Source organism: Sinocyclocheilus rhinocerous, unplaced genomic scaffold (genome assembly GCF_001515625.1).
Source record: "Sinocyclocheilus rhinocerous isolate Xijiao unplaced genomic scaffold, SAMN03320098_v1.1 scaffold562, whole genome shotgun sequence".
NCBI classification, from domain to species: Eukaryota; Metazoa; Chordata; class Actinopteri; order Cypriniformes; family Cyprinidae; genus Sinocyclocheilus; species Sinocyclocheilus rhinocerous.
Window position 1 is genome coordinate 336,623 of NW_015641608.1, and position 7,158 is coordinate 343,780.

At 40.3% G+C, this 7,158-nt stretch overlaps 1 protein-coding gene across 1 annotated transcript in view; it reads left to right on the top strand.

Annotated features, from left to right (window-relative positions):
• The window catches only part of LOC107755239 (protein jagged-2-like), a 61,875-nt gene that overhangs the window by 15,025 nt on the left and 39,692 nt on the right, over positions 1–7,158 (top strand). The gene's annotated exons all lie outside the window — the stretch shown is intronic.

Below are 7,158 nucleotides of genomic sequence, written 5' to 3' on the forward strand. Positions count from 1 at the left end.
CAATTGTTGCTTGCGTTTTTCTTAAAATTCTGGAAATTCATTCATTCTTAGAGAAAACAAAAGGAAAACTGGGAATTTAAATTAGCTAGACTGAAACTTCACGTTCTCCTGTTTATAATGATATATGACACTTGATGCTGACTGCTAGAATAGGTTTAAAACAACAAAGAAAAGTGCAGGTGTGTCAGGTGCCCCAAAAATATTCTAGGTCTTTAAGGGTTAAGACCCTAAAGAATCATATCAACTTGTGAAAAATGGGCATCCGATGACCCCTTTAAATCCTACAATTTTGGCACTGCAATTAGTATACTGCACAGTACAAAAAGTGGATATTGATTGTGAGATTAGCTAAAGATTATATTTAACAGTGTTTAGATTAACTCTGAGTGAGAGTTAGATGATGCAATGATAATTTGAGTGCAAAAATATGGAAAACGAACATGCACAATTAAACTCAGAGTATCAGTTGATACCAATTCTTTAATTTCTAATATTGCTAGATATGGTGATATACTGTGCATCACTAATCAATATTCTATTTGCTCAGCTGCAGTTCAAAACTGCATGCATCCATTGCCTTATTGCTTAGCAAGGATTAAATATTTTGATTGAAAATTGATTTCAGCATCATGTTGAGCTAATTCAATATGTCAAACTGGAATGAGGATTTTCTTATTGCGTCACAAAATCTTGAGGACATGCTCTGCTCCAAAACTATCTGTTAGTTTTGGGAAACAGATTTAAAAAAAGCCTTTCAGTGTCCTTTAATTGGCCTGGTGGTGTCTTACATTTTGTTGTCCACTGCCACTTCACCCTCAGTTTGGCCCAAATCTCTATGTCAGTCAACAGTTCAGCTAAAAAGATGGGATTGACATCCCAGATTAATGGAGATTATATGCTGTGGCCACTTGTCATGGAATGAATAAATGACCTGCGGGTCCCCTGAGGACAATCAATCAAAGTCTGGCACAGAACTTGTGCGACTGGTGCTCAGACTTTGAGTGACCGGTTTAGTGTGTGTGTGTGTGTGTGTGTGTATGTGAACATGTACTTGAATATAGTGTATTAAACATAGTAAAATGTTGGTTTCAAAAATGACTAGGCATAGGTAGCTAGTTCAGGTAAAAAGCCCTGTATAATTAGGCCAGTTTCAGATTTACCTGACCTTGATCGCTTGCTTTTCTCAAGAGGGGTTCACATAAGACAAGTATTTGCATGCAAAAATGGACCCAAAGGAACAAGATGAAGAGGTATCAGTTTGAGCTTTTAAAAGTTGGACTATTGTCAAAACTGTTATGTTGTGACACTAAAAAAAGAGTGTGGGACATAATGCAATTCCTAAAGACATCTGAATGTGAAAAATCGTTCTAACAGCTAAAGCTAATTGCCACAAAAATGTCTGACCTAGCAAAACAGTTATCCATAGTAGGGGTCAACTGATTATCGGCGCCGATATTAAGCATTTTTATGATTATCGGTATCGGTCATTTTCAAAACCGATTCGCAGATAAAATAACTTAATTTTGAAACGCGCTATTTGGCTCTAATGCAGCCTGTCAGAACTCACCACTCTGTGGCCTAAAGCAATCTCCACCCACCGCCCATCTGATTTGTTAGGAGTCACGAGTCCGCGCAATCAATGCGGAATTCACTCTCACTCCTAAAGCGCTTGCTAAATGGAGCTGCTTCAGTGATCACGCATCAGTTGTCTCTCAAAGGTAAAGTAGGTCCGTACACTTAAATAGAGTCGCGATATGGACCAGTATCTGTAAATATTAAGCCGCAAAAATACTATTTAAATATGAATCCTGCATGTTCTGCGTGTCTCTGTGCATGTAAATGGTACAGACGCACGGTTTTGTTTTCTACACATACAAAGTGTGCGACGCTTGCAGTGTTTCAGCTTCTGTCGTCTCACTACATGAGGACATAAATACATGAACAACATCTCCAGAACTGCTCTGACTCCCTCTGAGAGTCACCTCATGATCATTTGACAGTTTAATTTGAGTAAAACTATCGCAGTGTTTCCCACAGACTAACTCTATTTGTGGAGGCATATATATGCAAATTCATTCTCTGGCAGCAGGAGGCGATGTTGGAGTGGTAGAGATCAAGGTTTCCCCGGTAACGCTGTACACAAAGCAGCGCTCCATTCACAAACACTGCTTTATCAGATATTACATGCAAGATGAAATGAAAATGACATCCAAAATTTTCTGAAGACAGTCGGGTTCCTTCAGAAATACAGTGATATCAAAACACCCGCACCGGGTTTCAATTTTTAAACATGCAGTGCTCATGTTTATTCAACGAAGTCAAAGCCTTTTGGAAAATCTATTTGTGGCGGGCACCACAAATAAATCAATGTATGGGAAACACTTACATAGGCTACAGAAACTTAAAAGTTCCTCATGGCAACCCCGCACTTGTAAAAGCTGCGTGCGCATTTTACTTTCACTTTAAAATAGCGGCAATTTGGAGTAAAGCAATTGTTCGTTTTTAGTTTGTTTGAATATTCCCTTTTTTCCTCGCTTTCCTTCGCTTTTAAATATATTTATACGTATTTTACTTTCACTTTTGAATTAGCAGCATTTCTTCGTCAATTGCTTGAATGCAACAACAAAATACAACGTCAAACTCACTTTAGCCTATATATAAAACATAGAACTTTTATTAACAAAACAAATAAAAATACACCCTGCTATAGGGCAAGCTATGCCTAATATAAAATAACAAATAACTTGCATAAAGTTTAATAGGTATACAAAACTGGAAAAAAGTAAACATGTATAATATATAACCAAATAAATAAGAAAAGTAGAACGTTTATTAGCAAAACGAGTAAGAAAGCTTGGAGGCACGGCATACACCTTGATGTCAAATAAAATAAATAAATGACACAAAGTTTAAATAAAGTAAAAATCAGCAAACAATGTGGAACCAATTAAATAAGAAACAAATGTTTAAAAAAAAAATCTAAAATCACCTTAGATAAACGGCAAAAGTCAACAGGCTTTTCAAAATCCAAAATATTGCCAAACAGGCGCTTTTGCATCTAGTTTCGAAACTAAATCATCCGCGATCGTCTTGTCTGTCTCACCTCACTCTTCTTGTCAGTCAGCTCGACTCACTCTCCATACTGGATAAATGAAATCTGATCTGTGATGCGACTGTCATTCGGCACGCTGCATTGAGCAGCCGCGTTCAGTTTTTAATTGTAGTGTCTGTTCTTTTACTGAACTAAATGATTTTTATTACTATAAAAAAATCAAAACGACGGTGGGGGTCGGTGACACGGTGGGCAAGTGACGTAACCGGTGTTGCGGCTTAACACCAGTATCACCGTCAGCACCGTCTATCGCGGCAAGCCTAATAGCCATATATTATAAATAAAACAATATAACTAATAATTAGCATTTATAGACCTTTTTCAATAAAAATGTTTGTACATGTTGGTTCGCAGTTCATTAACTAATGAATGTGCCCATTAAGATTAACATTAACTAAGATTAATAAATGCTATAGACGTTTTGTTCATTGTTAGTTCATGTTAATTAATGTTAACAAAACGTCTTATATTTTCTATATATTCCTTCACCATATCTGCTTAGGAAATCAGTAAAGTGTGTTTTGCGCATTGAATTATTAGCTGCCAAGAGCAAGAAACCTTTAATGGTAAACCCTTTGTTTGCCAAAAAATAAAGAGTTTAACTCTTTAAAATAAAGAGTTTACTGTGGGAGTACTACACTCAACCAACACCAGGGAAGGCAGTTTTTGTCAGAGCCCTTGTTATTCTTAATTTTGACATTAATTTTCATTTTTACACCAGACATATATATCGGTTCAAAATATCGGTTATCGGTCTACTTGATCTGTAATAATCGGTATCGGCATCGGCCCTGAAAAACACATATCGGTCGACCCCCTAATCCATAGGTTATATATTTGGTTGTTGAACCGCTCTGACCCTAGTAATGTGTTGGTCTGCAGAGTGGGTGGGGATGATATCTTCCTGCCAGGTCAGACAAGGGAAGTTTGCCTCTCTCTGCAGTTCCTTTTCCAAAAGCAGATGAGGAAATGAAGTACTCGTTTTCTCACCGAGGTCACAGAGTTACAGAGACCTATTTTTTTTTGCGGTTTCTGTGTTGATTTCTTTTGGACTCCTTCAGTGTCGCATGTCAGACCCATTTTTATTTCTTTTCTCGTTCACTCTCTTTGTTGGGTATTGACATGGCGCTGAAGGCTTCGCTACTTTAGATAAGGCGTGTGAAAGCTCTCAGACTGCCTCACACTTGCTGTCAGCTGGACGTCACTTGTACGTGACTGCCGGTGGAAAACACTTCGCATTCTTAGCAAGAAGATCCCGACATCATCCTGTCATGTGATAATAGTTTGGTTAAAGTTAACATTGTTTAATGTAATAATTTGTTTGTGCTCAGTAGGGCCTTGTGTGCGAATGCATCAGAGTGTTGCAGCCGATTGCGTGTGTGCGCCGCTGCCAATTGAAACTGCGGCGTGGGAGCCTTTTGAAGCTGATGAGAAGCCTGATGAAAGGTCTCCAGGGTCATTCTTAGCCTCTCTCACTTCAGCCCCCTCTTATTTCAGCCCTGCCCCTTTTTAAACTGTCCCATCCACTGACTGTGGGAACTTGCACCTGTGGGTCCCTCCACCACAACCCCACTAGCCACCCACCTACTTACACACACGCACACACTTAGGGTGATTACAGGCTTAACGTCCCAACATGAATGTATTCAATCGCTCAAAGGTTTGCTTGTGATGCGTACCCTCCTAAGTATGTCCCAGCCATGCGGTCTGTGTTAGCTTGTTCACAGCCCACTATAAATATCCTTGCTATCAGCAAAAGTAGTCCACGATAAGGAGGGAAGAATTACTTGCAACGTACATCTCCAAGGGAGTTTGTTTGAGTGCGTTTGTGTCGCCATTGCGTGTTGGGCCACTTCTAGGGGTCAGAGGGTGTGTGGGTGTGTGTGTGTGTGTGGCCGGAGGAATGTTCTCTGAGTGTCACGTGACTCAGGTTGATGGTGTCTTGCAGTGATGGGTTTTAGATGGAGGTCTTTGTTCATTGGTCACCTCCCCCACTAGTCTTTATCCGCATCTAGCCCTTTGGGCAGCTGTCACATAATCCAGCTAATCAGAGGCCGAGTGTGTGGGAACAGGACCGTCCCCGTGCTAACGCGTCTCTCTCCCTCTCACGCGCACACACCCTGACATTCTGACCTTTCTTCTCGGGTGCGCGCATGCCATGCTCCGCTACGCATGACCGCATGTGCGCGGCCAACCGGATCAATCCAGCATATTAATTTACTGATGGAGCTTTGGACCAAATCCACATGTACAGATAAGCATGCTCACATAAACACGCATTTCGCGTCCACGCAGATGCTTGCTACCACGAGACCCCACTAATACGCTCTCTCACAGTGGCCGCCCCCTGTGTTGGGGGATGGGAGGAGAGGTCAGAAGCCCTGCAGCATGTTGTGGGATGATCCACGTTCATGTCAAATAATCCATCTTTTTAAGACGCATCTGTTGTACGTCTGCATGGATATGTGGCCCACCCACTCCCACTCCAACCCATCCAGACAGACCTGGTGCTGCCGCTAATCCCTGACTGCATCCACCAGCCCACAGCCCCCAACCTCTCCAACCACGCCGTCTGGCTCCGCCCCTCTCAATCCACCTCTGGAGATGAATGAGATCTGTGCGTAAATCGAACAGGTCAACTCGCTCTGTGTGTTTACGTGCACTTTAAAGGTTTGATTTCAGTCGAACCTAAGCAGTACTCAGTCTTTTTAAAATAATATAAATATGTTAGTCTGGTTAAGGTGTTATTCTGTTTTTTTCTGGTTAAGGTGTTATTCTGTTTTTTCAGACTAGCAGACCTAGATGTTGTATTTATAGCATGTATACAACTTATTCCGATTACATTTGGCCTACAATTGGACTACCATTTCAATATTTCAGTAGTTGGTGTTTTTTAACAACTTTGTTGTTTAACATGTGAGCATTCAGTCAGTACTCGTTTTCACAATGCATTCTGGGAATTTCTAGCGAGCATATGTGTACTGCGATGACATTGACAGTGACTCGCTAAAGGGCCGTTCACACCAAAGACAATAACTAATGAAAATTACAGTAATCATTCTAACTTTAGGAGAATTGGGGAAGTCCACACCATATCTATAACAAAAAACAGGTAACACTTTAGTATAGGGACCAATTTTCACTATTAACTAGTTTCTTATTAGCATGCCCATTATCAGCATATTGGCTGTTTATTAGTACTTATAAAGCACATATTCTGCATGACCATATTCTACGTCCTTAATCCTACCCAATGCCTAAACTTAACTACCTTACTAACTATTAATAAGCAGCCAATTAGGAGTTTATTAAGGCAAATGTTGTTGTTAATGGTTTGCTGTTGGCGAGAATTGTACATTAAAATAAAGTGTGACCCAAAAGCAATCATTTTTCTAGTTAATGAACATTAAAAACAATGACAGCCAATCAGAATCCCCTTGACTTTACAGAGCTTGAGCAGATGACAACTGCAGCGTGTGCTTATATAATCAACAAAATGTTATCATGTTTTTGTGTGGAGGCTAATATAGTTATCTTTATGGTTATTTGTCTTGGTGTGAAGAAGCCTTAAAGGGGTGGTTGATTGCGATTTCACTTTTTTAACGTTAGTTAGTATGTAATGTTGCTGTTTGAGCATAAACAATATCTGCAAAGTTACGAAGCTGAAAGTTCAATGCAAACGGATATATCGTCTTTTAAAATTCTGGCGGTTTAATGCCTACAAACATGGCTGGTAGGGACTACAACGAGTTACTTCCCGGGTTCGTGACATCACAAACCCAGATAAACCCCGCCCTCGGGAAAAGGCAACAAAGGGGGCGAGGCCATGCTGCGCTGCTTTAGAGAAGAGGAAGAGAAAACTAGAGGTGCACGTAAAAATCTATTCATATATGAATCGTGATTCTGTCTTCTAACGATTCTAATGGATTCACAAGTTTCAAAATCAATGTTCTAAAGCAGCAGTTCTTAATACTGTTCCTCGCGTCCCCCTGCTCTGCACACGCTCTGCATCTCTCGCTCTGCATCTCTCTCTCTCATTCAGATCA